Source organism: Coregonus clupeaformis, chromosome 6, assembly GCF_020615455.1.
Source record: "Coregonus clupeaformis isolate EN_2021a chromosome 6, ASM2061545v1, whole genome shotgun sequence".
NCBI classification, from domain to species: Eukaryota; Metazoa; Chordata; class Actinopteri; order Salmoniformes; family Salmonidae; genus Coregonus; species Coregonus clupeaformis.
In genome coordinates this window covers 26,964,047-26,990,399 of record NC_059197.1, presented here as the reverse complement: position 1 = coordinate 26,990,399, position 26,353 = coordinate 26,964,047, and the positions used below count along the sequence as shown (strand labels likewise).

At 45.1% G+C, this 26,353-nt stretch overlaps 1 pseudogene; it reads right to left on the bottom strand.

Annotated features, from left to right (window-relative positions):
- Positions 1–26,353, bottom strand: part of LOC121568462 — a 46,652-nt pseudogene that overhangs the window by 1,347 nt on the left and 18,952 nt on the right.

Here is a 26,353-nt window from a genome sequence, read left to right as displayed (position 1 = left end):
ACGGGCCTGTATATGTGCTTTCTTGAGCAGGGGGACCTTGCGGGCGGTGCAGGATTTCAGTCCTTCACGGCGTAGTGTGTTACCAATTGTTTTCTTGGTGACTATGGTCCCAGCTGCCTTGAGATCATTGACAAGATCCTCCTGTGTACTTCTGGGCTGATTCCTCACCGTTCTCATGATCATTGCAACACTACGAGGTGAGATCTTGCATGGAGCCCCAGGCTGAGGGAGATTGACAGTTCTTTTGTGTTTCTTCCATTTGCAAATAATCGCACCAACTGTTGTCACCTTCTCACCAAGCTGCTTGGCGATGGTCTTGTAGCCCATTCCAGCCTTGTGTAGGTCTACATTCTTGTCCCTGACATCCTTGGAGAGCTCTTTGGTCTTGGCCATGGTCGAGAGTTTGGAATCTGATTGATTGATTGCTTCTGTGGACAGGTGTCTTTTAAACAGGTAACAAACTGAGATTAGGAGCACTCCCTTTAAGAGTGTGCTCCTAATCTCAGCTCGTTACCTGAATAAAAGACACCTGGGAGCCAGAAATCTTTCTGATTGAGAGGGGGTCAAATACTTATTTCCCTCATTAAAATGCAAATCAATTTATAAGATTTTTGACATGCGTTTTTCTGGATTTTTTTGTTGTTATTCTGTCTCTCACTGTTCAAATAAACCTACCATTAAAATTATAGACTGATCATGTCTTTGTCAGTGGGCAAACGTACAAAATCAGCAGGGGATCAAATACTTTTTTCCCTCACTGTATGTATATTATTTTTAAAGGAACTGTCTTTATCACGCCACCAATAGAGTCAGGCAAGAGGACGGGAAACCAAGCAGACATGGGCATAGACAGGTAAGAGGCTAGACAAAGAAACCATAGTGGCTCAAGGTCAAGGGAGAGTGGCTGTTTGGATAAAGAGGGGGTTCCGATATGATATGAAAAGATGAAGCTGTATAAAAAGAGCACTTCAAGTCTGGGACTGGCAGTTGCTCCGCGGACCAGCTCGGCTTGTTACTTTGTAATAAAGTATATTCTGAACTCACAAGATCCAGTGTCTGAGAGATATCTTTGAGAAGGCATATTATTATTATTATTATTATTATTATTATAAGTATTTCCACGACACTGTTGGGAGAAAAAACAAACATTTTGATTACACTTATTTAAACCCTCCAAGCAGAAGTGTAATTTCAGTTTTACTGACTCAAGCACATTCTACACAAATAATTTCAGAGTAGAGATATGTCACCTCAAGTACATCAAAATATATATATTATTTTAAATTAATTCCATTGCGAGTACTATGTACACTGTTTCAATCTGATGGATGGTTTGGTCTCACCCATGTCAAGTACATTAACACATGGTCATCTTTAGGAAAACACGATCCACTAGAAGTGCCATTCACTGATTATTCATATTGCATGGACAAAAACGTTCAGTTTCAGAAAGGTTCACAGATGAAAGAGGCAAGAACTACATGGAAAAAGGTCACAGGTAACACTATAAACGTATGTTATCACAAAAACTCACCCTCCACAAAGAGTCTGGGTCTGGGGGAAACCCAGACAGAATTTTCAAATCCACTATAATCATATTGGTGGTCAGCTCCTTTCCATGATATCTGTGAAAGCAAAGAGATGCCTGATATCAAAGTTTGATTTTGACAAGTGCTTGTAATAATCAAATGAATGGATACTTTGATTATTTTAGCCATAGAAAGACGATATATGTTTTATTACTGATCCAAGCCAAACTACAAATTAGAAGTTAAATAACCTATACATAGGTATAATGAAACCAAGTGATTTGAGTCAAATCCATTCTGTAACACATGCTCCAAAATAAGACTTTGGAGTGTCAATGATAAACTAATTCAAAGAATGCTTCTGTGAATGCAAATGGCCATTCATTCTTACTGAGATTGAAGTTTTAGCGTGACTCTGGGTCTCAAAGAGTTGCTGTTGCAGTCGACCTCTGGCTTCACCTTGATGCTGAGCGTTGTGCTGTCAGTAGGAGTAGGGATGTTGTAGTGGAGCGCCACCTGGGAAAGAGGGAAGAAGAAGTCAGGGAAACAATGTGGTCTAAAAATATACATTTTATATGCTTTATTTTTGTTTGTTTTACATTTCATAAACTAGAAGCCAGACAAAGCTTCTAAAATGTTTCTTCACAGTAATATATAAAACTGTATTTTACACCATGGGATTGTGAGGAGTGTTTTCACTGAGCAGCACTGAGGCACAAGTGCAAGCACTGCCCTTCACTTCCACACTGTACTTCCATTCTGTGTCCTGCATCGCCCTCTCCTAGTAGAGCAGCTTGTTGTTTTGGTTCACATCAAAGAGGTGCTGTCCCCCACTGGGAGACTGTACTGTCACTGTGCTGGTGCCCTCTCTACTGAACACCCTGGTGGAATAGAGAGCTAGGGCCTGGAGGGCCACCACTGTGTCCTAAACACCCACACCAACAGAATACAGTAAAATTAAAGAAAATACCCCATTTACAAAAAGGGTCGATTTTTACATTGATCAGTTACTAGAGTGACTATTTCCCATTTCCATCCATTATGATTTCTAGGCTCCATTTCAGTGGAAGTTAGACTCATCAGGCTTGACATGACAAGAAGCACACACATGCCTGTGATCTGGTAAAAGTCAAGGTAATAATGCCTCATTACTAGTGCACAGCACAGGGTGCCATTTCGGAACAGAGGTGTTTTGGAAGTATACCTGTGTGGAGGAGAAGCCTCCGTAGGCGTTCTGCTGCCTCACCAGCCACCTGACGATGCGGGAGGCATAGCCCAGGTCAGTGGTAGACAGAGGGGAGGCACTGAGGGAAGCCAGCAGAACGTAGGAGCTGATCTCCACTGCCAGGGAGGCTAAGGTCTCTGAGGAGGTCTGAGTCCAGTGCAGGAGACCCCCTGAGGGACGAGGAGCGCACGTGCACGCGCACACACACACACACACACACACACACACACACACAGAGAGAGAGAAATCAGAACCATGGATATTTGATTTGTCACTGTATTAGACTAAGCATAGGTGATTTGATGATGTTGAAATGTTGAAGTCGAAATGGTACTGGAATAGTGGACGCAGCTCCTGTTTTCTTTGCGACTTGCGGTAACTCTCCATGGTTCTAAATCAATAATTGTTTAGTAGTCCGAAAATGTCGGAAACATTAACTTGCTTGTAGGTCATGTAACTGTTTGTTACATGCAATATGCTTTGTGGACTTCACCGTACAGAGGATGCTCTCTGGTTTTGTGATGAAACAAAGATGTGGTTGAATTTATTTTGCCACTGACTTCTTATTGTCTCGGCCTTAGGCCTATATATCATGGTGGCAAGGCTTTTTCCACATTTTGTTACGTTACAGCCTTATTCTAAAATGGATTAAATTAATTATTTTCCTCATCAATCTACACACAATACCCCATAATGACAAAGCGAAAACAGGTTTTTAGATTTTTTTTCAAATGTATTCAAAGTATAAAACAGATACCTTATTTCCATAAGCATTCAGACCCTTTGCTAAAAGACTTGAAATTTAGCTCAGGTGCATCCTGTTTCCATTGATCATCCTTGAGATGTTTCTACAACTTGATAGGAATCCACCTGTGGTCAATTCAATTGATTGGACATGATTTGGAAAGGCACACACCTGTCTATATAAGGTCCCACAGTTGACAGTGCATGTCAGAGCAAAAACCAAGCCATGAGGTCGAAGGAATTGTCCGTAGAGCTCCGAGACAGGATTGTGTCGAGGCACAGATATGGGGAACAGTACCAAAAAATGTCTGCAGCATTGAAGGTCCCCAAGAACACAGTTCCCTCCATCATTCTTAAATGGAAGAAGTTTGTAACAACCAAGACTCTTCTCGGGGCTGGCCGCCCGGCCAAACTGAGCAATCGGGGGAGAAGGGCCTTGGTCAGGGAGGTAACCAGGAACCCGATGGCCACTCTGACAGAGCTCCAGAGTTCCTCTGTGGAGATGGGAGAACCTTCCAGAATGACAACCATCTCTGCAGCACTCCACCAATCAGGCCTTTATGGCCAGACAGAAGCCACTCCTCAGTAAAAGGCACATGACAGCCCGCTTGGAGTTTGCCAAAAAGGCACCTAAAGGACTCACAGACCATGAGAAACAAGATTCTCTGGTCTGATGAAACCAAGATTGAACTATGTGGCCTGAATGTCAAGCATCACGTCTGGAGGAAATCTGGCACCATCCCCACGGTGAAGCATGGTGGTGGCAGCATCATGCTGTGGGGATGTTTTTCAGTGGCAGGGACTGGGAGACTAGTCAGGATCGAGGGAAAGATGAACAGAGCAAAGTTCAAAGAGATCCTTGATGAAAACCTGCTCCAGAGTGCTCAGGACCTCAGACTGGGGTGAAGGTTCACCTTCCAACAGGACAACGACTCTAAGCACACAGCCAAGACAACGCAGGAGTGGCTTCAGGACAAGTCTCTGAATGTCCTTGAGTGGCCCAGCCAGAGCCCGGATTTGAACCCTATCGAACATCTCTGGAGAGACCTGAAAATAGCTGTGCAGCAATGCTCCCCTTCCAATCTGACAGAGCTTGAGAGGATCTCCAGAGAAGAATGGGACAAACTCCCCAAATACAGGTGCCAAGCTTGTAGCGTCATACCCAAGAAGATTTGAGGCTGTAATCGCTGCCATAGGTGCTTCAACAAAGTACTGAGTAAGGGTCTGAATACTTATGTAACAATGTGGAAAAAGTCAAGGGGTCTGAATACTTTCCGACTGCACTGTAGGTTGAAATATGGATATTTTTTCTGGCTTTCCTGACTTGTGATCAGACTCACTCAGGTGCAACAAACTTAAACTTGCGCCGTTTTCAATGCTGAATTGAATGTCATTGAGAAAACAGAAAGGTGTCAGTCTTTTTTTCTTCTTCGCAAATATCCTTTCTGAATTTAAAAGTAATCCAAGAAGTAATCATACATTTCTTTCAAAAGCATCTGTAATCTGATTACAATATTTTTGCTGGTAATGTACACTATACAAAAGTACGTGGACACCCCTTCAAATTAGTGGTAGGGGTGTATAAAATCGAGCACACAGCCATACAATCTCCATAGACAAACATTGACAGTAGAATAGGTTTACTGAAGAGCTCAGTGACTTTCAACGTGGCACCGTCATAGGATGCCACCGTTCCAACAAGTCAGTTCTTCTGAAGTGCGTAGTGCGTAAAAATAGTCTGTCCTCGGTTGCAAAACTCACTACCGAGTTCCAGACTGCATCTGGAAGCAACGTCAGCACAAGAGCTGTTCGTCGGGAGCTTCATGAAATGGGTTTCCATGGCCAAGCAGCCGCACACAAGCCTACGATCACCATGTGCAATGCCAAGCGTCGGCCGGAGTGGTGTAAAGCTCGCCGTCATTGGACTCTGGAGCAGTGGAAATGCGTTCTCTGGAGTAATGAATCACACTTCACCATCTGGCAGTCCGTCAGACAAATCTGGGTTTGGCGGATGGCAGGAGAACACTACCTGCCCAAATGCATAGTGCAAACTGTAAAGTTTGGTAGAGTAGGAATAATGGTCTGGGGCTGTTTTCCATGGTTAGGGCTAGGCCCCTTAGTTCCAGTGAAGTGAAATCTTAATGCTACAGCATACAATGACATTCTAGACGATTCTGTGCTTCCAACTTTGTGGCAACAGATTGGGGAAGGCCCTTTCCTGTTTCAGCATGACAATGCCCCTGTGCACAAAGCGAGGTCCATACAGAAATGGTTTGTCGAGATCGGTGTGGAAGAACTTGACTGGCCTGCACAGAACCCTGACCTCAAACCCATTGAACACCTTTGGGATGAATTGGAATGAGGCCTAATCGCCCAACATCAGTGCCCGACCTCACTAATGCTCTTGTGGCTTAATGGAAGCAAGTTCCCGCAGCATTGTTCCAACATCTAGTGGAAAGCCTTCCCAGAAGAGTGGAGGCTGTTATAGCAGCAAAGGGGGGACCACATCCATATTAATGCCAATGATTTTGGAATGAGAGGTTCAACGAGCAGGTGTCCACATACTGTTGGTCATGTAGTGTACAGTCGTGGTCAAAAGTTTTGAGAATGACACAAGTATTGGTCTTCACAAAGTTCGCTGCTTCAGTGTTATGAGATATTTTTGTCAGATGTTACTATGGTATACTGAAGTATAATTACAAGCATTCCATATGTGTCAAAGGCTTTTATTGACAATTACATTAAGTTTATGCAAAGAGTCAATATTTGCAGTGTTGACCCTTCTTTTTCAAGACCTCTGCAATCCGCCTTGGCATGCTGTCAATTAACTTCTGGGCCACATCCTGACTGATGGCAGCCCATTCTCGCATAATCAATGCTTGGAGTTTGTCAGAATTTGTGGGGTTTTGTTTGTCCACCCGCCTCTTGAGGATCGACCACAAATTCTCAACGGGATTAAGGTCTGGGGAGTTTCCTGGCCATGGACCCAAAATGTCGATGTTTTGTTCCCCGAGCCACTTAGTTATCACTTTTGCCTTATGACAAGGTGCTCCATCATGCTGGAAAAGGCATTGTTTGTCACCAAACTGTTCTTGGATGGTTGGGAGAAGTTGCTCTCGGAGGATGTGTTGGTACCATTTTTTATTCATGGCTCTGTTCTTAGGCAAAATTGTGAATGAGCCCACTCCCTTGCCCGAGAAGCAACCCCACACATTAATGGTCTCAGGATGCTTTACTGTTGGCAAGACACAGGACTGATGGTAGAGCTCACCTTGTCTTCTCCGGACAAGGTGTTTTCTGGATGCCCCAAACAATCGGAAAGGGGATTCATCAGAGAAAATGACTTTACCCCAGTCCTCAGCAGTCCAATCCCTGTACCTTTTGCAGAATATCAGTCTGTCCCTGATGTTTTTCCTGAAGAGAAGTGGCTTCTTTGCTGCCCTTCTTGACACCAGGCCATCCTCCACAAGTCTTTGCCTCACTGTGCGTGCAGATGCACTCACACCCGCCTGCTGCCATTCCTGAGCAAGCTCTGCACTGGTGGTGCCCCAATCCCGCAGCTGAATCAACTTTAGGAGACGGTCCTGGCGCTTGCTGGACTTTCTTGTGCGCCCTTACGCCTTCTTCACAGCAATTGAACCTCTGTCCTTGAAGTTCTTGATGATCTGATAAATGATTGATTTAGGTGCAATCTTACTAGCAGCAATATCCTTGCCTGTGAAGCCCTTTTTATGCAAAGCAATGATGACGGCATGTGTTTCCTTGCAGGTGTTACGTGTGACATGTTTTTCTTTCTCCCAATCTTCCTTTGTAGTGTGTGTGTGGTTCAGAGTGGTTGTTCTGTTGGTGTGTTCTGGTTATTTCAGGTGTGCCGAGTTGCGGCTGACGATGGTGGGCGTGGATTCGGTCCGGAGTCCTGGCAGCTGTGGTTGAGTGACTGATTGACTAGAGCATATAAACTGTTTGTCGTGTGAGAGAGAGGGGGCACTTTTTGTTTGGTTGTTTGGCTGAGGATTTGGTTATTGGTTGTTTTGATTTATCTTTGTTTGTGTTCCACCCTACCTGGGTCCTGGAGAAGGGAAAGGTAGTTCTGTCCATGGGTGTACATTCACACGTAGATAATCCACTGTTTTATACACTAGGGTAACCGGGGGGTCACCCCTGTATTTGTGGTAACAGGTAGGAGAGCTGGTTAAGGCTTAGAGTATGTTAGGAAGGATTAGGTGTGTAGAAGAGGAGGGACCTTTTGTTTATTTTCATTACTTGGACCCCGTTCCCAAACATTCCCTTCTCTTACCATCCCTGGTTTGTTTGATTGGTCTTTGTTTTATTACTGTTTCTTTATGGGTGTTGTATATGTGTTGTGGTAGAAATATTTGACTAATAGATAATCAACTCAAAAATATCTCTCAAGACACCGGAGCTTGTGAATTCAAGAATTAGACTTTATTGCATAACAAAAGCCGAGTTTGCTCCATGGAACAACTGTCTCTCTCTGGCTTAGAGATCTCTTATATACACACAAATGAAAAAAACATGCATACATTCCTAACTTATTTTAGTTCTGCCCCACCCTTCTTTTTCAACGTCCAGCTGTCACACAATGTCCACTCCAAAATGTCATGAATGCTTTTTTTTCTATATGAAGCCTCTCATTCTATCATTCTATTGGCTGCGTGGCTTAGGCCCCTTCTTAAAAAACTAATGTAATGCACACTGTTTGAGAGCCTCTGTGAAAGAACACATGCATTCATTTAAAAAACAGCATATACTACATGTCTATATTCCTTATTTAAGCATGTATCTGAATTATAAAATATCAAACATGTTTATTATATTTTACCTTTGGCATCTCCCTACATGTGCCATAATGATACATAAAATAATCCTATATAATCCCCCCTATGGGACATTCCAATAATGTCCCAAATAATACAAAGATTAATTTTAAAATGAATGTAAGCATGTGCATTTACTTATTCTTAGCCTTGCCATATGTGGTTTCACTTCACACGCATATATTTAAACCAATATATCTTCCTCATTACTTGACCCATCCTGATTAGGACCCATAGCCCAGTCAGGTATTGGATACAAGTCTGCAAGGTTTTCCTCTAAATTAACCTCCCCATTTTTCCTGTTGGGCTTTGTAACCATGGCAGGCCCATCCACCCCCAGGAACAACATTCAGGATTCCCAAATGGACAGTCCATTGGTCCTCCTTTAACAATACAAGATTTCCCATATTTATTAACATACTGTCCTGGAGCTCCCTGAACTGGGTGTATTTCTTTGGCTGAACTAGTAACAATTGTCTGTACAGTCATTTGTTTTACTGTGGTTTGAATCAAAAGTGATTTTAACAGAGGTAGTATACAACAAAACACTACTCCCATTACTACAAGTGATATTCCTATCATTATTGCCATTTTTGTAAACATTGCACCCCATTTTCCCAAAGTTAATTCCATCCAGTCCCAAACATGAGCATCATACCCAGCATTATCCTTAACCTCTTTTCGTAGTCCCTTGAGTTTAGTCATTGCTTCAGTGAAAGAACCATCCGGTGCAGTATTATTGGGGATAAAAGTACAACATTCATCTCCAAACATAACACAAACTCCACCTTTTTCCGCTAATAGCCAGTTTAGAGCCTGCCTATTCTGCCATGCCATTCTACTGGTAGCCTGTACTTGCTCTCCTAAAGCTGATAATGCAGAGTCTGTGTAATTAATAAACCTTTGTTGATTATAATAAATATAATTGATCCATTCTAAGTTTTTGTTGGTTGTAATCCAGACAAATATTGATTCAAATCCTGCTTTAATTTCATCTCTTGCCTTATATTCATTTGGAATTCCTCTGGGTTGACCTATTGCATCCAAATATACACTGGGGTCATGTTCATATGATCTTTTTACCCTTTTATTATTATTCTGTGCATCCCTAATTGTTGTTTGGTCTACCTCCCACTCCGATATAACCACCTCCTGAAGCATTTGTACTCTAGCACATACTCCCTTCCATCCTTTAAGCAAAGTAGCTCTAATCCTTTGTCCTCCACATACCCAAAAGAAATCTGCCACTGCCACCGATTGATCCTCATAAGGAGAAATCAATGGCATTGCCAGTGTTTGCTTCTCACATTCCCCAGGGTCACCCGGCCCTCCATTTGTAGCTATTACCCCAGTACTTGATCCTGCTGCCTGATAAACTGCTCTGTGGGGGGTATCTGCATTCCAGGACGTATCATTATTTAGGTGCCATGTGGTCTCACACTTTCCCTTAAATTTTCCCAAATCGTGCTCCCCATCCGTTTTATTGTAGCATTCATAATTTAGATTATAGTCTATACGGTATTTTTCCGGTGCTTCCATTTTTCTGGGCTCTATTCTGATATCTAATTTGTTACACCACTCTCCCCATCCTGTTTGATTATAGAATCTGTAATGATAGGGATTTCCCAAAAATGATAAACATTCTGCAGGACAGTAGGGCCTTTCTCCTCTTTTAAGATGACAGTAGCTTCGTTGGAAGTTAGCACAGTCCTTTTAACTGTGTGGACTTGGTATTACTATCAATTCCTTTAATGGAGAAGGAGCACATACTAAACAATTTGTTTTTCTATTAATTATTTTAGCTGAATATTGTGCCCATTTGTACCAATCATTTTGCATGGCTCCCTCCCATAGCCTTTCTATTTTTGGTGATGCTATTATTACTTTCGGTTTTACTGTTGGGGCTGAGGTAGATTGTCTATTTTCCTGACTTCCCCAGTTTGTTAAAGAATCCCATACATTTTGAAAAAAACCATTTGTTCCTATTTTTTCTAATCCTGTCTTTGTTGGTTCAACTGCTATAGTAATTAGTGGTCCTTGGGTAGTGGTCATAGTTACATTAACTATTTCAGGTTCTTCTTCCTGTCTAGATTGGTGTTTGGAAATAGGATCAATGTCCATTGTTGTTATACTATTTCCTTCTAACCCTTTAACACTATCTATTTCCAATATGTACTTTGCATTATTTCCTTGAGTCAATTCCTTAAAGGTAATTTCCCAACTAGTGTCTCCTTTGTTAACTTCTATTTGGCAGCCATATTCATCCCAGATTGCTTCTCCGCTTGTTTGATGTTTAGCCCACCCACAAAGTGATTTTTCTGGCAGAGGTTTTATCCTACGTATTGAAAAGGATCTTTGAGTTTCTTCAACTGTCAGTACTTGCGCTGGAATAGAAATACAAGTTCGAGCTATCCCCAATGGTACATGCTTTTTTATTCTATTCTTCAATCTAACTTTAGGGGCCAATTTCTTAAGCACTGATGGAATCATGAGATGTTTAGCTTGTTTTATATCCATTATTTTTCCATGTCTATTTACTTTTGGCTCAACTTCTACACAATGATTTTTTAGACATTTTATTCTAAACATTACATATCCTTCAATCTGACATTTCCCCAATCTAGGCCATCCTGTATACGATACTTGTTCTTTGTTTACAACAGCAATTATTCCTGGCTCAGTAAGACTATCTCTAGAATATTGTATAGTTGTAGGCAGACCCACCACCATCTCTCCTAGGTTAACTGCTATTACCGTTAGAGCAATTCCACAGTTCTTAAATTGTCGGAGATCATGTGAGGGCAGAGAAGTCAATTGTGGAAAAGTCTCTTTCCTCAACAGCAGAGGAGTCTCTTCCTTCAATGGTAGAAAGATCGCTTCTTCCTCCTTCTCCTGTTGTCCCTCCACTCCCTGGGTGTCTGCTTGTGTTTGGGGGATCTGCCATGGCAGGCATCCTATCAGCAGTATTCCCCACATCATCAGGCCCCACCTCCCGACTCTTGGATTTTCAGGTGGGATTGCCTGTTGTCCTTCGACGTTGGCACTTGGACTCGTGCATGCTTCTTCTTCTTGGACTCCATCTGGTGCCTCGACATCCTCCTCTTCCCCATGGCTCGCCGATGGCAGACCGGTTCTCTTCGGGACCCTGGTGCAGTGGTTTAGATGGTACCACGTCGTGCTTCCTTCCACCTGTACTGCTGTGGGCGTCGCTCGGATCACCGTATATGGTCCTTCTCTCCTGGGCTCGTTCCACTTCCTACGAAACACTCGGATGTAGACTTGATCTCCTGGAATCACCGGCCCTGGCTCCTCTGGTCCAGGTTCCGGTTCTCGCCCTTTTTCCTGGAGATAGATCACTTTATGTATAGCAGTTAGTTGTCTTACATATACTTTAAGTTCCATCTCTAATTGTTCCAATGAGGGTCCTTTGTAGGGCCCTCTTAGACCTGGCACTGGCATGGGTCGACCCGTAAGCATTTCATGCGGGGTTAGATGCGTATTTCTGTTAGTTTGCATGCGATAACTCATCAATGCTAGTGGTAGTGCATCCACCCAATTGAGCTTTGCACTAGCACAGATTTTATTCAGTTTAGCCTTGAGGGTGACATTAATTCTCTCAACCATCCCCTGAGATTGCGGCCGATACACACCCCCTAATCTTTGCTTAATCCTTAGCTGCTGTAATACTTGCTTCACTGTTTTCTGAATAAACGCTGATCCATTGTCTGACCTGATTTCTGTTGGTATTCCGAAAACTGGGTATTACTTCTCTAGTTAGAAATTTGATTACTGTTCCTGATCCTAGATCTACTGAGGGTACCGCTTCTACCCATCTACTGAATCTATCTATGATCACTAGCATGTACCTTTTGCCATTCACCTTTTTTATCATATCTACATAGTCCATGACTAAATGTCGAAATGGTCCTTCAGGAACCGGTATGTGCCCTATAGGCGTTGTTATTCCTTTCCTTACATTGTTTTGTGCACACACCTCACATCTTGCTAATGCCTCATCTATTGTTGCCTGTAGGTATGGAGACCAGTATCCTTGTTTTTTAATTTTCCTTACTATTTCCCCCCTTGCGCAATGGTCAAAACCATGCGCATCAGTTATCAGTAAGCTGAGCAACACAATGGGTGCTACTATGGTTCCTTCATAAGACCTCCATAATCCCTTCACATCTTTGGTGGCCCCTCTTTTGTGCCACATAGTCTGTTCATAAGGTCCTGCTCTTTCCTGCATCCTTATTATATGTGCATATGCTGAATCAGTATAGATATTAACAGTTTTTCGTTTTCCTAGGATGCAAGCTGCAGTGAGTGCTTTTAGTTCAGCCAACTGGGCTGAGTATGGCTGTGGACAGTACTCTGCTATCACCTCTTTGAAACTTTCTCCTTGTTTTTGCACTACTGCATAGCTGTCACGGTTTCGGCCGAGGCTGCCTCTCTTCCTTGTTCGGGCAGGCTTCGGCGTTCGTTGTCTCCGGAATACTAGCTGCCACCGTTGCATGTTTCTATGTTCGTTTGCTTTTGTCTGTTTGTTGTGACACCTGTTCTCGTTTAGTGTAATTAGTGTCCTATAAGTTTCTCGTTGTGTTTGTCTAGTGTTGTGTGTGATTGATTTATTTCTGTTGTGTGTTGTGCTTGTATAATTACTTATTCGCTCGGTTGAGCTTTACTCCACTGTGTTGGAGCGTTTTACGCACATGTGTAGTGCGCCTTTTGTTTTGTCGCCTTCGTGCGTAGTTTCGCCTTCGGGCAAGTTTGTTAGATTTTTCCTTGTTGGAAATTGCACTAAAGTCTTTTGGACTATACTTCGGTGTCCTGCGCTTGATTCCACCACTACACCCACCTACAGCATTACTGACAGAATCACACACCATCAAGAATGGAATCAGCAGGAGCCGCAGCAGCCCAGGCGACGCTGGAGGACAAGGTCCGTGAACAGAGTGACCAGATCCTGCAGATGGGGTCCGCACTGCAGGAGGTGATCACCACCATCCAAGGCTGGGGGCCTCCTCCACCGCCATCCTCTCTGCCAGCACCATCGGCAAGTCAGCCCATTCCCGCTCCGGAACCCAGAGGAGTTCGACTCTCGCTCCCGAGGGCCTACGATGGGACCGCGGCCGGGTGTCAGGGATTCCTTCTCCAGGTGGAGCTGTACCTGGCCACCGTGCACCCGGCGCCCTCGGGACATGAGAGCGTGTCCGCCCTGATCTCCTGCCTTTCCGGGAAGGCGTTGGAATGGGCCAACGCAGAGTGGAGGAGGATCGACGCGGACACCATCACCTACGACGAAGTTCTCCCGCCGCTTCAGGGCGGTGTTTGACCATCCCCGAGGGGAAAGCGGCGGGGGAGCGTCTGGTCTTCCTCCGGCAGGGGAAGAGGAGTGCCCAGGAGTTCGCCCTAGAATTCCGTACTCTAGCGGCGGATGCAGGGTGGAGTGAGCGGGCTCTCATCGATCACTACAGATGTAGTCTACGCGAGGACGTCCGTCGGGAGCTGGCCTGTAGGGACACCAGCCTCTCGTTCGACCAGTTGGTCGACATGTCCATCAGGCTGGATAACCTGCTAGCTACCCGCGGACGTTCCGAGGGGGTCCGTCCATTTCACCCTCCAGCGCCTCCGAGCCGTGCCCCATGGAGCTCGGGGGCGCTGGCGCTAGAGAGAGGAGGGGTCGGCTTACGAGGGGGTCCATCTCCTGCACCAACTGTGGTCGGGGAGGACACACCGCGGCTAGGTGCTGGGGATGGCCTCCTAGGGGAGAGGACGACAGGTCCCGCACTGGGGAGTCCTTCCAGGTGAGTAGGCGCCCCACTCACCCAAAGCTCTCTGTTGCACATTTCTCTATACCTGTGCGTTTTCCACAGGTAGCACCTCATTCCCAGCATAAGGCGCTGGTAGATTCAGGCGCGGCTGGGAATTTTGTTGATAAGAAGTTTTGTTTAGCCTTAGGGATTCCCCTTCTCCCTGTTGATGTCCCTTTCCCCGTTCATGCCCTAGATAGCCGTCCGTTGGGTGCGGGCTTGATCAGGGAGGTCACTGCGCCACTTAGGATGTGTGCGCAGGGGGGTCATCAGGAGATGATTCAGCTATTTCTGATCGACTCGCCTGCGTATCTGGTGGTGCTGGGCATGCCCTGGTTGAGTACCCATAACCCATCTATTTCATGGCAGGAGAGGGCTCTGATGGAGTGGTCTGCCCAGTGTGTGGGTCGATGTTTGGGCGTTTCCGTAGGGGCTACCTCGGTGGAGAGTCCAAACCAGGTGCCCGCATTGCACGTTCCCCCTGAGTATGGGGGATTTGGCTATTGCGTTTAGTAAGTCGAGGGCGACGCAGTTGCCGCCCCATAGGCAGGGAGATTGTGCGATAGACCTCCAGGCAGGAGCTGCGCTCCCACGGAGCCATGTGTATCCTCTGTCTCAGGGGGAGAAGAAAGCTATGGAGACTTACATAGACGAATCTCTGAGACAAGGATACATACGGCCTTCCACTTCCCCTGCGTCCTCGAGTTTCTTTTTTGTGAAGAAAAAGGATGGTGGTTTACGCCCGTGCATCGATTACCGTGGTCTCAATCAGATCACGGTGAAGTACAGTTATCCACTCCCGCTGATTGCGACCATGACTGAGTCATTGCATGGGGCGCGTTTCTTCACTAAATTAGATCTCAGGAGCGCGTATAACTTGGTGCGCATCAGGGAGGGCGATGAATGGAAGACAGCCTTTAGTACCACCTCGGGCCATTACGAGTATCTTGTCATGCCATACGGGTTGATGAACGCTCCGTCAGTTTTCCAATCATTCGTGGATGAGATCTTCAGGGACATGCAGGGGCAGGGGGTGGTTGTGTACATAGATGACATTCTCGTGTACTCGCCTACCCGAGTCGAGCATGTGGCCCTGGTGCGCAGAGTGTTGCGGAGGCTGGTGGAGCACGACCTGTATGTTAAGGCAGAGAAGTGTCTGTTTTTCCAGGAGTCGGTCTCCTTTTTGGGGTATCAGTTGTCTGCGTCAGGGGTGAAGATGGAGGTAGACCGGGTGTCAGCCGTGCGTAATTGGCAAACACCAACCACTGTGAAGGAGGTGCAGCAGTTTTTGGGGTTTGCGAATTACTACCGGAGGTTTATCCGGGGTTTTGGACAGGTGGCAGCTCCCATCACGTCTCTTTTAAAGGGGGGTCCGGTGCGTCTGCAGTGGTCTGCTGAGGCGGACAGGGCGTTTGGGAGGCTGAAGGACCTGTTTACCTCGGCCCCGGTGCTGGCGCATCCGGATCCTCTTTGCCATTTCAGGTAGAGGTGGACGCGTCAGAGGCCGGTATAGGAGCCGTGCTTTCACAACGGTCAGGCGCGCCACCTAAACTCCGCCCCTGTGCTTTTTATTCCAAGAAGCTCAGTCCGGCGGAGCGAAACTATGACGTAGGGGACAAGGAGCTGTTAGCCGTGGTACAGGCCCTAAAGGTGTGGAGGCACTGGCTTGAGGGGGCTCAACACCCTTTCCTCATTTTGACGGACCACCGTAACCTGGAGTACATCCGGGCAGCGAGGAGGCTGAACCCTCGCCAGGCAAGATGGAATATGTTTTTGACCCGGTTTACATTTAAGATCACGTACATCCCTGGGTCACAGAACGGTAAGGCAGATGCACTGTCTCGGCGGTATGACACGGAGGAGAGGTCCGTGGAGCCCACTCCCATACTGCCGGAGTCGTGTCTGGTGGCACCGGTAGTGTGGGAGGTCGATGCTGAGCTCGAGCGGGCGTTACGCACCGACCCTAGCCCACCGCAATGCCCGGAGGGTCGGAAGTACGTTCCGCTCGAGGTTCGGGATCGATTGATCTATTGGGCTCACACGTCACCCTCCTCTGGACACCCTGGTATCGGCCGGACAGTGCACTGTCTTAGTGCCAAGTACTGGTGGCCCACGTTGGCAAGGGATGTGAGGGTTTATGTTTCCTCCTGCTCGGTGTGCGCCCAGTGTAAGGCGCCTAGACATATGCCTAGGGGTAAGTTACTACCCCTGCCCGTTCCACAACGACCATGGTCTCACCTCTCGGTGGATTTCCTTACTGACCTTCCTCCTTCACAGGGGAATACCACTATACTGGTCGTTGTGAACCGGTTTTCTAAGGCCTGTCGTTTGCTCCCCATGCCGGGCCTTCCTACTGCCCTGCAAACTGCCGAGGCACTATTCACCCATGTGTTCCGGCACTACGGGGTACCCGAGGATATTGTGTCTGATCGAGGTCCCCAATTTACCTCCAGGGTCTGGAGAGCCTTTATGGAGCGGTTGGGGGTCTCGGTGAGCCTCACCTCGGGTTACCACCCGGAGAGTAATGGGCAGGTGGAACGCGTGAACCAGGATGTGGGTAGGTTTCTTAGAACATACTGCCAGGACCGGCCGGAGGAGTGGGCAAGGTACGTTCCCTGGGCCGAGATGGCCCAGAATTCCCCTACGCCATTCCTCCACTAACCTAACCCCTTTCCAATGTGTGTTAGGTTACCAGCCGGTTCTGGCACCTTGGCAGCAGAGCCAGATCGAGGCTCCTGCGGTGGATGAGTGGGCGCGGCGCTCGGAGGAGACATGGAACGCTGCACACGTCCACCTGCAGCGGGCCCTCCGTCGTCATAAGGCGAGCGCCGATCTCCACCGCAGTGAGGGGACCGTGTACGCACCTGGTGATCGAGTCTGGCTCTCTACCAGAAACCTGCCCCTCCGCCTGCCCTGTCGGAAACTGGGTCGGCGGTTTGTAGGGCCATTTAAAGTCCTGAGAAGGTTGAACGAGGTGTGTTACAAATTACAACTACCTGTTGAATATAAAAGTATTAACCCCTCGTTCCATGTGTCTCTTCTCAGGCCGGTGGTAGCTGGCCCACTCCAAGAAAGTGAGATCAGGGAGACTCCTCCGCCCCCATTGGACATCGAGGGGGCACCGGCGTACTCCGTGAGGTCCATCTTGGATTCGAGACGTCGGATGGGGGTCTCCAATATCTAGTGGAGTGGGAGGGGTACGGTCCGGAGGAACGGTGCTGGGTGCCGAGGAGAGACATTTTGGACCCGTCTCTCCTGACGGAATTCCATCGTGGGCACCCGACGACCCTGCTCCGCGTCCTCCTGGTCGCCCCGAGGCCGGAGTCGGCGCACGTCTGGAGCCGCGCGTCAAGGGGGGTACTGTCACGGTTTCGGCCGAGGCTGCCTCTCTTCCTTGTTCGGGCAGGCTTCGGCGTTCGTTGTCTCCGGAATACTAGCTGCCACCGTTGCATGTTTCTATGTTCGTTTGCTTTTGTCTGTTTGTTGTGACACCTGTTCTCGTTTAGTGTAATTAGTGTCCTATAAGTTTCTCGTTGTGTTTGTCTAGTGTTGTGTGTGATTGATTTATTTCTGTCGTGTGTTGTGCTTGTATAATTACTTATTCGCTCGGTTGAGCTTTACTCCACTGTGTTGGAGCGTTTTACGCACATGTGTAGTGCGCCTTTTGTTTTGTCGCCTTCGTGCGTAGTTTCGCCTTCGGGCAAGTTTGTTCGATTTTTCCTTGTTGGAAATTGCACTAAAGTCTTTTGGACTATACTTCGGTGTCCTGCGCTTGATTCCACCACTACACCCACCTACAGCATTACTGACAATAGCCTGCATGATTTCCCACATGATCTTTATAACAGGATCCATCAACAAAATACTCTTCTATGCACTCTTCCCCTAGGCTGGACAACGGGGTTGACTCTAAGTCTGGCCTTAGTCGAGTAAATGTCAATGAATCTGCTACACAGTCATGTGCTTGCCCCTCAAACTCTAAGGGGATTCTTTCAGCTGGGTTTACTGTACTGCATCGTTTAATGGAAACATCCGGATAGGTCAATAGAGTCATGTATTCCAAAGTTCTAGCATTGGTAAGGACAAACTTCCCTTGTTCTATTAGTTCCACTATTTTATGGTGTGTATATATTATTACCGGGTATCCCATAGTAATTGTGGACGCTTTGTCATATGCATATTGTAATGCAGCTAGACCTTGATAACAGGGTGGATATCCCTGGGCAACAGAATCTAGTTTAGAACTATAATACGCAATAGGTTGTTTTCGTCTTCCACTGCATGTCTCTTGCATAAGTACCGCTGTTGCATACCTATCACATCTATTTGCCACATACAACAAGAATGGTTTTGTGTAATCTGGGGCTGCTAGAGCCGGAGCTGACTGTATTTCCTTCTTTATTGTTTCGAACGCAGTCAATGCGTCACTGTTCCATTCCAGGCTTGCTCTAAGGTCTAGTTGTCCTGCTTCTTTCATGATTTCTCGCAGAGGAGCAGTTTTAACTGCATACTCCTCTATCCAGTCTGAGCTGAATCCAGTCATCCCTAAGAACGTCATCATCTGAGCAACTGTTTGAGGTAGTGGTGCCTTGCGGATTCCTTCCAATTGTCCTGGTGCTATTGCCTTTGTTCCATGTGCAATTGTTCTTCCTAGATATTCAACTTGGGATTGGCAATACTGAAGTTTCTTTTTTGACACCTTGTGTCCTCCTTCTGCCAGTCGCTTTAAAACCTTCATAGAATCAGCATGGCATTGTTCTAAGGAGGGAGCGCAGATCAACAGGTCATCCACATACTGGATCAATGTTCCTTCAAGTATTAGATCTTCTAGATCTACTCTTAACACCCGATTGAACACATGAGGAGAATGCTTAAATCCCTGTGGAGTTCGAGTATATGTAAGTTGTTTACCTTTGTAGGTAAATGCAAACAAGTGTCTGCATTCTTCTGCCAGGGGCACACAAAAAAATGCTCCACATAGGTCAATCACTGTGAAGTACTTTGCTTCTGGGGGAACATTGGTGAGTAGCGTATGAGGGTTTGGAACATCAGCAGGCCAATCTTGTACTATTTCATTTATGGCCATTAAATCATGTACCAGCCTCCACGTTTTCCCATCTGCTTTAAGGACCGGCAACAAAGGTGTATTACAACAACTTTGTGTTTCTATTAGTACTCCTGCTTTTATCAGTCCTTCAATTGTGCCACTGATGCCCTCTTCTGCTTCAGGTTTCATATGGTATTGAGCCCTCCAAGGGGGCTTAACATCTGGCTTTGTTTTGACAAACACAGGACTTGCCGATTTTACCAATCCAACATCTGTATCATGTTGTGACCATACCTCCTGAGGTATGTTTTTCTCTATTTCCTGTTTTAGCTTGTCCTCAAATTCTGTTACTTCCCCTAGCTGTGTTAGCTGTTGGGATGTAACTTCCACTGCCCTGGGGTCCCCAGTCATTATTGTAGTATGGTGTATCTTGATTAAGGCTTTATCTTTCGAGTGATAAATCAGTGGATTTTCTGTTTTGTTCCATTGAATTGTTTTTGCTCGCATCATCATGGTGCCCAAATCCTTAGCCTCCATTCCCTTGTTCACCAGCAAGGTAATGTGTGGGGCAGCTTCAGAAACATTATACCATTTTGCCACAAAGTCTGAGCCGTCCATGTCCGTCACCTCCATTGCTGCTCCTTGTTTTCCTATAATTATGTACTGAGACATTATAGGTACTGATTTCCCATTTGTATTTAACAACCACAGTTGCTCTAAAAGATCATCACGATAGGGATCATATTGCATGGTGCAGTGAAATTCTGACTTTCCTCTTTCCGCTTCTGGTATCTGAGCCTGAATAAACCTACCCCATTTCTTTACTACTCTATCTACTTCTGTCTCAATATCCCCTAACCAATAGACATTTGCTGTATCCTGTTTCATTACCATTTGTAAGTTTAACCCTGCCCTCTCTATAATTACTCCTTCAGAGGAACATCGAATTTGTATACCCATTTTGCATAGGGCATCTCTTCCCAATAGATTGACAGGGGTGTGTTCTGATACAAGTATAGGGAGGGTTGCGGATTTGTCATCCGCTGTCAGGCGAACTGGAGCTGTCATTGGAATTAACTGCGTTTGTCCCGAGAATCCTATAGTTTTTGCATATTTGCCAGACATGGGGAGGTGAGAGGCATAATTTGGACTGACACAAGTGTAAGTGGCTCCAGTATCAACCATCATTGGTGTGCCTCTGTTCTCTATTTGAACCTGCAGCATAGGTTCTTGATCAGCTTGTGTAGTTAGTACTGTAAACTGACCCTCCCCGGTAGGATTCTCTGGGCACCCCTAGTACCCCTGATTAGGCCCAGCCCATGGATTCACAGGACCTTGGATTTGTTGCTGATTTTGTTGCCAGCCACCAGGTTGCTTCCAATTATTATTATTTTTGTTCCCCTGTTGTTGCCAGGGGTTTGTGGGGCAGTTTCGTCTGATATGCCCTTGCTGCTGGCATCCCCAGCAAATTCCAGGTTGCCCTTGTGGGCCCTGATTTCCTCCTTTTGGATTATTTTGCTGAAATTTTTGTTGTTTATTGTTATTATTCCATTGTCGGGGTTGTTGTGCATACACATTCACTACTGGTACTGTGGGTTGTACTTGGGCCTGTGGCGCGGGAGGCAGATATGGCCCTCCTGGAGTAACTGCAGCCATCATTCCTGTTTCATTCGCAGGTGCTGTTACTGGGGCCTGGATTTTCTTCTTCCCTCTGTTTGTCAGTTCTTCCAATTGGAGTTGAGTCAGTTTCCTCTGAATGTCTCTCCCCTGCTCCATAAGTCTCTGTTCATCCTTTCTTAGTTTTTCTACTGCATGTATCACATGGTCACATAATTCTTTGTGTGTCTTTGAGGTTAGTCCCACCACATCCTCCAGCCTGCTTCTTACTGATTGGGGCATTGCCTCTATTATGGAGTTTCGGAATAGAGTTGTCATCAGTGGGTCCCCTTCTGGATCTCGTTCCGTTTCCAGTCTCCATCGTTTCATCTGTTCATGTAGATAGGCAGCTGGATTCTCAGTTTCTCCCAGTGTCCCCCCTTTCAGTGACTTGGGGTCAATTCTCGCCGGGTATTCCAGTCTTAGTGCTTGCCAGACTTCGGGGCGGTGTGAATCAAAATCCATCCCATCTCCTTGTGGGTCACTCACTTCTCTACTCAGGTCACTGTTCCCCAGTATATCCTCCATCTTTGCCTTTCCAACCACCCTTGCCAACAGTGCCTTCAGATCCCCCACAGCCAGCAGTTTCCCCATGGTCTGTTCCTCAAAAATCCTAATCCATTTTCCCGCCCCATCATGCAAATCTGGCAGACGGGCAACCAATCCTTCCAGGTCCTGTGATCCCCACGGAGCATAGTGAGCCTGGGTACCTTTTATCAGAATTGGATATTGTCCCTTATATTTTTCAGGTCTTCTCAATGTTCTCCTATTGCGCAATCTTTCTTCCCTTACGCCTTGATTGCAATCTCCCCATATCTCAGCTGATGCTCCTTCTTCCCCCTCTAGCTCTCTGCCTGTATGCTGTCTTACCTCACTTTGCTCCCTCTTTTTTTCTTCCTTTTCTCTCAACATTCGCCTCATCCTGTCCATTTCTCTCTCTATTTGTTCGTTTGTTGCTTCAATTTCTGCCATTTCTTCATCTGAGAGTTCTCCATCATCTCTCTTCGTCATTTTCATTCTTCCCAATGCTTCCCTCAGCTCTCCATAGCAGTCCAATCTATTTGGCTTGATTTCTACCCTTCGCTTGATTCCTTCTGTTTCCTTTGAGTCTTTTTCAATCCTTTGGGAGGATGTAAACAAAGGTCTTTCTTCTTCCATTTCTATTTCTCCTTTTATTGATACTACTCCGGACACCTGGGGATATTGTCCACCAACATATGGTGGGGGTCCCACAGACCAATCTGCTTTCTTTTTGTTTGTTTTCTCATCATCTTTTCTCAACATGTTTCTGGCTTCTCGCATGTTCTTTAGCAATCCTTCTCCTTCCATTTTGAACATGTTGAGTACTTCTTTTTCTCTTTCTTTTTTGACGCTTCTCTTCTTTCCTGTGTCTTTTGCTTTATGGTTCTTTATCAGTGTTTCCATTTCCTCACACACCGAGACATCAAATGTTCCTCCTTCTGGCCATTTGGTGCCCATTTTCCTGGTGCGTTTCTCCCATTTTTCAGATGTTTTCGCAATTTCTTCCTTGCCTAAGGGATACCTGGCACTCAGTATTTCTACCGCCGTTTTATTCATATTTATGGCCTATATTTTTTAACTTCCTTTTTAATCTATTTTAGTATTCCTCCTATTTATTAATTCTTATATTAGACTATTTGTGCTTCTTTGATTATTGTTTGGTTAGAACTTATTTATTATTAATGGGCATTTGACAGTCTCCTTATATCATAATAATATTTCCTGATGTCCACTTTTCTTTTGTGTGGACACCTCATAAATCTTTCCCTTCCTCGTGTTTTTATCTTAGCTTTAAATCACTCAGCTATATTCTTTATGTAATAATAAAATGATTTATCCTGATGTCCACTTTTCTTTTGTGTGGACAACTCATAAATCCTTCCCTTACTAGTGTTTTTTTCTTAGCTTTAAATCACTCAGCTATATTCTTTATGTAATAATAAAATGATTTATCCTGATGTCCACTTTTCTTTTGTGTGGACACCTCATAAATCTTTCCCTTCCTAGTACAGAGATTTTCACACTCTCTTGCACTCTCACTCTTTCACTCTTTCACTCTTGGTGTGAGACCGGGTGCGTCCTTCTTACCAGGTTACACTTAAGTAACGGTCCAGAAAAGGTGCGCCAACCTTTCTCCACCAAACACAGAGATTTTCACACTCACTTGCACTCTCACTCTTTCACTCGTTCATTATTGGTGTGAGACCGGGTGCGTCCTTCTTACCAGGTCACACTTAAGTAACGGTCCAGAAAAGGTGCGCCAACCTTTCTCCACCAAACAAAGAGATTTTCACACTCACTTGCACTCTCACTCTTTCACTCTTTCACTCTTGGTGTGAGACCGGGTGCGTCCTTCTTACCAGGTTACACTTAAGTAACGGTCCAGAAAAGGTGCGCCAACCTTTCTCCACCAAACACAGAGATTTCAAACGACCTCAAACACAGCTTCTCTCCTCAACACAGAAAATGAGCTGTTATCTGCAGGATTTCTTATTATTCTCATTCATATAGATGAGCAGCCACTTGTGCCCAAATGAATCAGACAGTTGAATGACTCACAGCCGCCAAAGCAAAACCACTCACTCACACAAGATGAGCAGACCTACTCTATTTAACACTTTATCAAAATGTTTAAGCCCTTGTGACTATTTAACCTGTTCACCTACTCAGGATGACCGGTGTTACTCCAATTTATGGTGTCACCTACGCCGGATGACCTAACTTTTTTTACCTGATCGACCCTACCTAATTTTGGCATCACCACAACACAGGATGATGCCCTACCTGCCCGTTCAGACCTCTGGAATTTTAGCTCTCCAAAGCGGTATCCACAGGATTTATATTTATTTAGCCCAGGTGTTACACTTTCTCTACACACCTGGACTTCTACTACGCTTTCCTAAGCGACCTGTCAATTCTGCCCTATTTTTTCTGTTACACTTCCTCAACACAGAAAAAGGAGCGGTATTACACAGGATTTCTGTCTACCTAAGCAGCCTATAAACGATACACTTTCGCTACACGTTTATAGCGTGTGGAAATGTGTCGAAATGACCCAGACAGAGCGATCAGCAAAATGAATCAAATGAATCGACCGAATCGAACAGACGCATCAGATGAGCAACCAAGTGACCCCGACGATTGAACGCACGAGTTGAGCAGTCGAATCAAACAGATCAATCAGACTGTCCAACTCAGCAACCCGAATGAGACAGATTAATCATCCAACCTGACCACAATCTATCAAATCACAATGGATTAAACAGAATTAGTAGCAGGATGAACAATTGAATCAAATGTTTTGAAGAAACGGTTCAGACGAACAACCGAGTGTCATTGACGAGTACAAGACACGTCAAACCGTCGGTTTAGTCAAACAGATGCATTCATACTGACCAAATGATCAACTCAAACGAGACAGATAACCCACCCCACTCAACCACAATGACTGACCTACACCAACCCAGGCAGACCTATTTATACTATTTTCTACTTATTGCAACCCTCGAGGCTTTTCATCATTTAGCATGTATTTTAAATTCAAAAGCTCCCAGTGTCTAATTTTCTGGTTCTTATATTTGGAGAGACCTACTAGGTATTTCTGCAGATGTTGCCGAGCCCCGGATCGAACCACACAAACGTTATACTATATAAGTAAGAACTTGGCTTACCTCTTAAAAACGGCCGCTTTTGTTTGTATGGTCCGTCCAAGCCGTTTCACAACTGCAGATGTACACCGTCTCTGAGCCCTATTTTTCACCTCCTGGCAAGCTCGCCAATATGTTGTGGTAGAAATATTTGACTAATAGATAATCAACTCAAAATTTTGTCTCAAGACACCGGAGCTTGTGAATTCAAGAATTAGACTTTATTGCATAACAAAAGCCGAGTTTGCTCCATGGAACAACTGTCTCTCTCTGGCTTAGAGATCTCTTATATACACACAAATGAAAAAAACATGCATACATTCCTAACTTATTTTAGTTCTGCCCCACCCCTTCTTTTTCAACGTCCAGCTGTCACACAATGTCCACTCCAAAATGTCATGAATGCTTTTTTTCTATATGAAGCCTCTCATTCTATCATTCTATTGGCTGCGTGGCTTAGGCCCTTCTTAAAAACTAATGTAATGCACACTGTTTGAGAGCCTCTGTGAAAGAACACATGCATTCATTTAAAAAACAGCATATACTACATGTCTATATTCCTTATTTAAGCATGTATCTGAATTATAAAATATCAAACATGTTTATTATATTTTACCTTTGGCATCTCTACATGTGCCATAATGATACATAAAATAATCCTATATAATCCCCCCTATGGGACATTCCAATAATGTCCCAAATAATACAAAGATTAATTTTAAAATGAATGTAAGCATGTGCATTTACTTATTCTTAGCCTTGCCATATGTGGTTTCACTTCACACGCATATATTTAAACCAATATATCTTCCTCATTACTTGACCCATCCTGATTAGGACCCATAGCCCAGTCAGGTATTGGATACAAGTCTGCAAGGTTTTCCTCTAAATTAACCTCCCCATTTTCGTGTTGGGCTTTGTAACCATGGCAGGCCCATCCACCCCCAGGAACAACATTCAGGATTCCCAAATGGACAGTCCATTGGTCCTCCTTTAACATTACAAGATTTCCCATATTTATTAACATACTGTCCTGGAGCTCCCTGAACTGGGTGTATTTCTTTGGCTGAACTAGTAACAATTGTCTGTACAGTCGTAGAGCCTCTGTGAAAGAACACATGCATTCATTTAAAAAACAGCATATACTACATGTCTATATTCCTTATTTAAGCATGTATCTGAATTATAAAATATCAAACATGTTTATTATATTTTACCTTTGGCATCTCCCTACATGTGCCATAATGATACATAAAATAATCCTATATATGTTGTTCAGTACCTTACTAAACGTCCCCACAGGGCTAACATTGAGTTCTGGTTGTTGTGTCTGGTTATTTTAGTTAGTTACATCCCACATTTCTTCCCCATACATCTAGTTTACATTGTGTGCGTAGGCACGGGCATTTACATCTCCTCCTCAGACAAACTCCACCCGAGGGGGAGAACGTAACAGCAAGTAACCATGGTTAACAGAGGAAGAACAATGATTTCAAGCACCACCCTCCTTTTAAAGCTTCCAGTCTGTTATTTTAACTCAATCAGCATGACAGAGTGATCTCCAGCCTTGTCCTCGTCAACACTTTCACCTGTGTTGCAGCTGGTCCTTTTGTGGCAGGGCTGAAATGCAGTGGAAATGTTTTTTTGGGGGATTAAGTTCATTTTCATGGCAAAGAGGGACTTTGCAATTAATTGCAATTCATCCGATCACTCTTCATGACATTCTGGAGTATATGCAAATTGCCATCATCAAAACTGAGGCAGCAGACTTTGTGAAAATTAATGTTTGTGTCATTCTCAAAACTTTTCACCACAACTGTACATGCAATCAGTTAC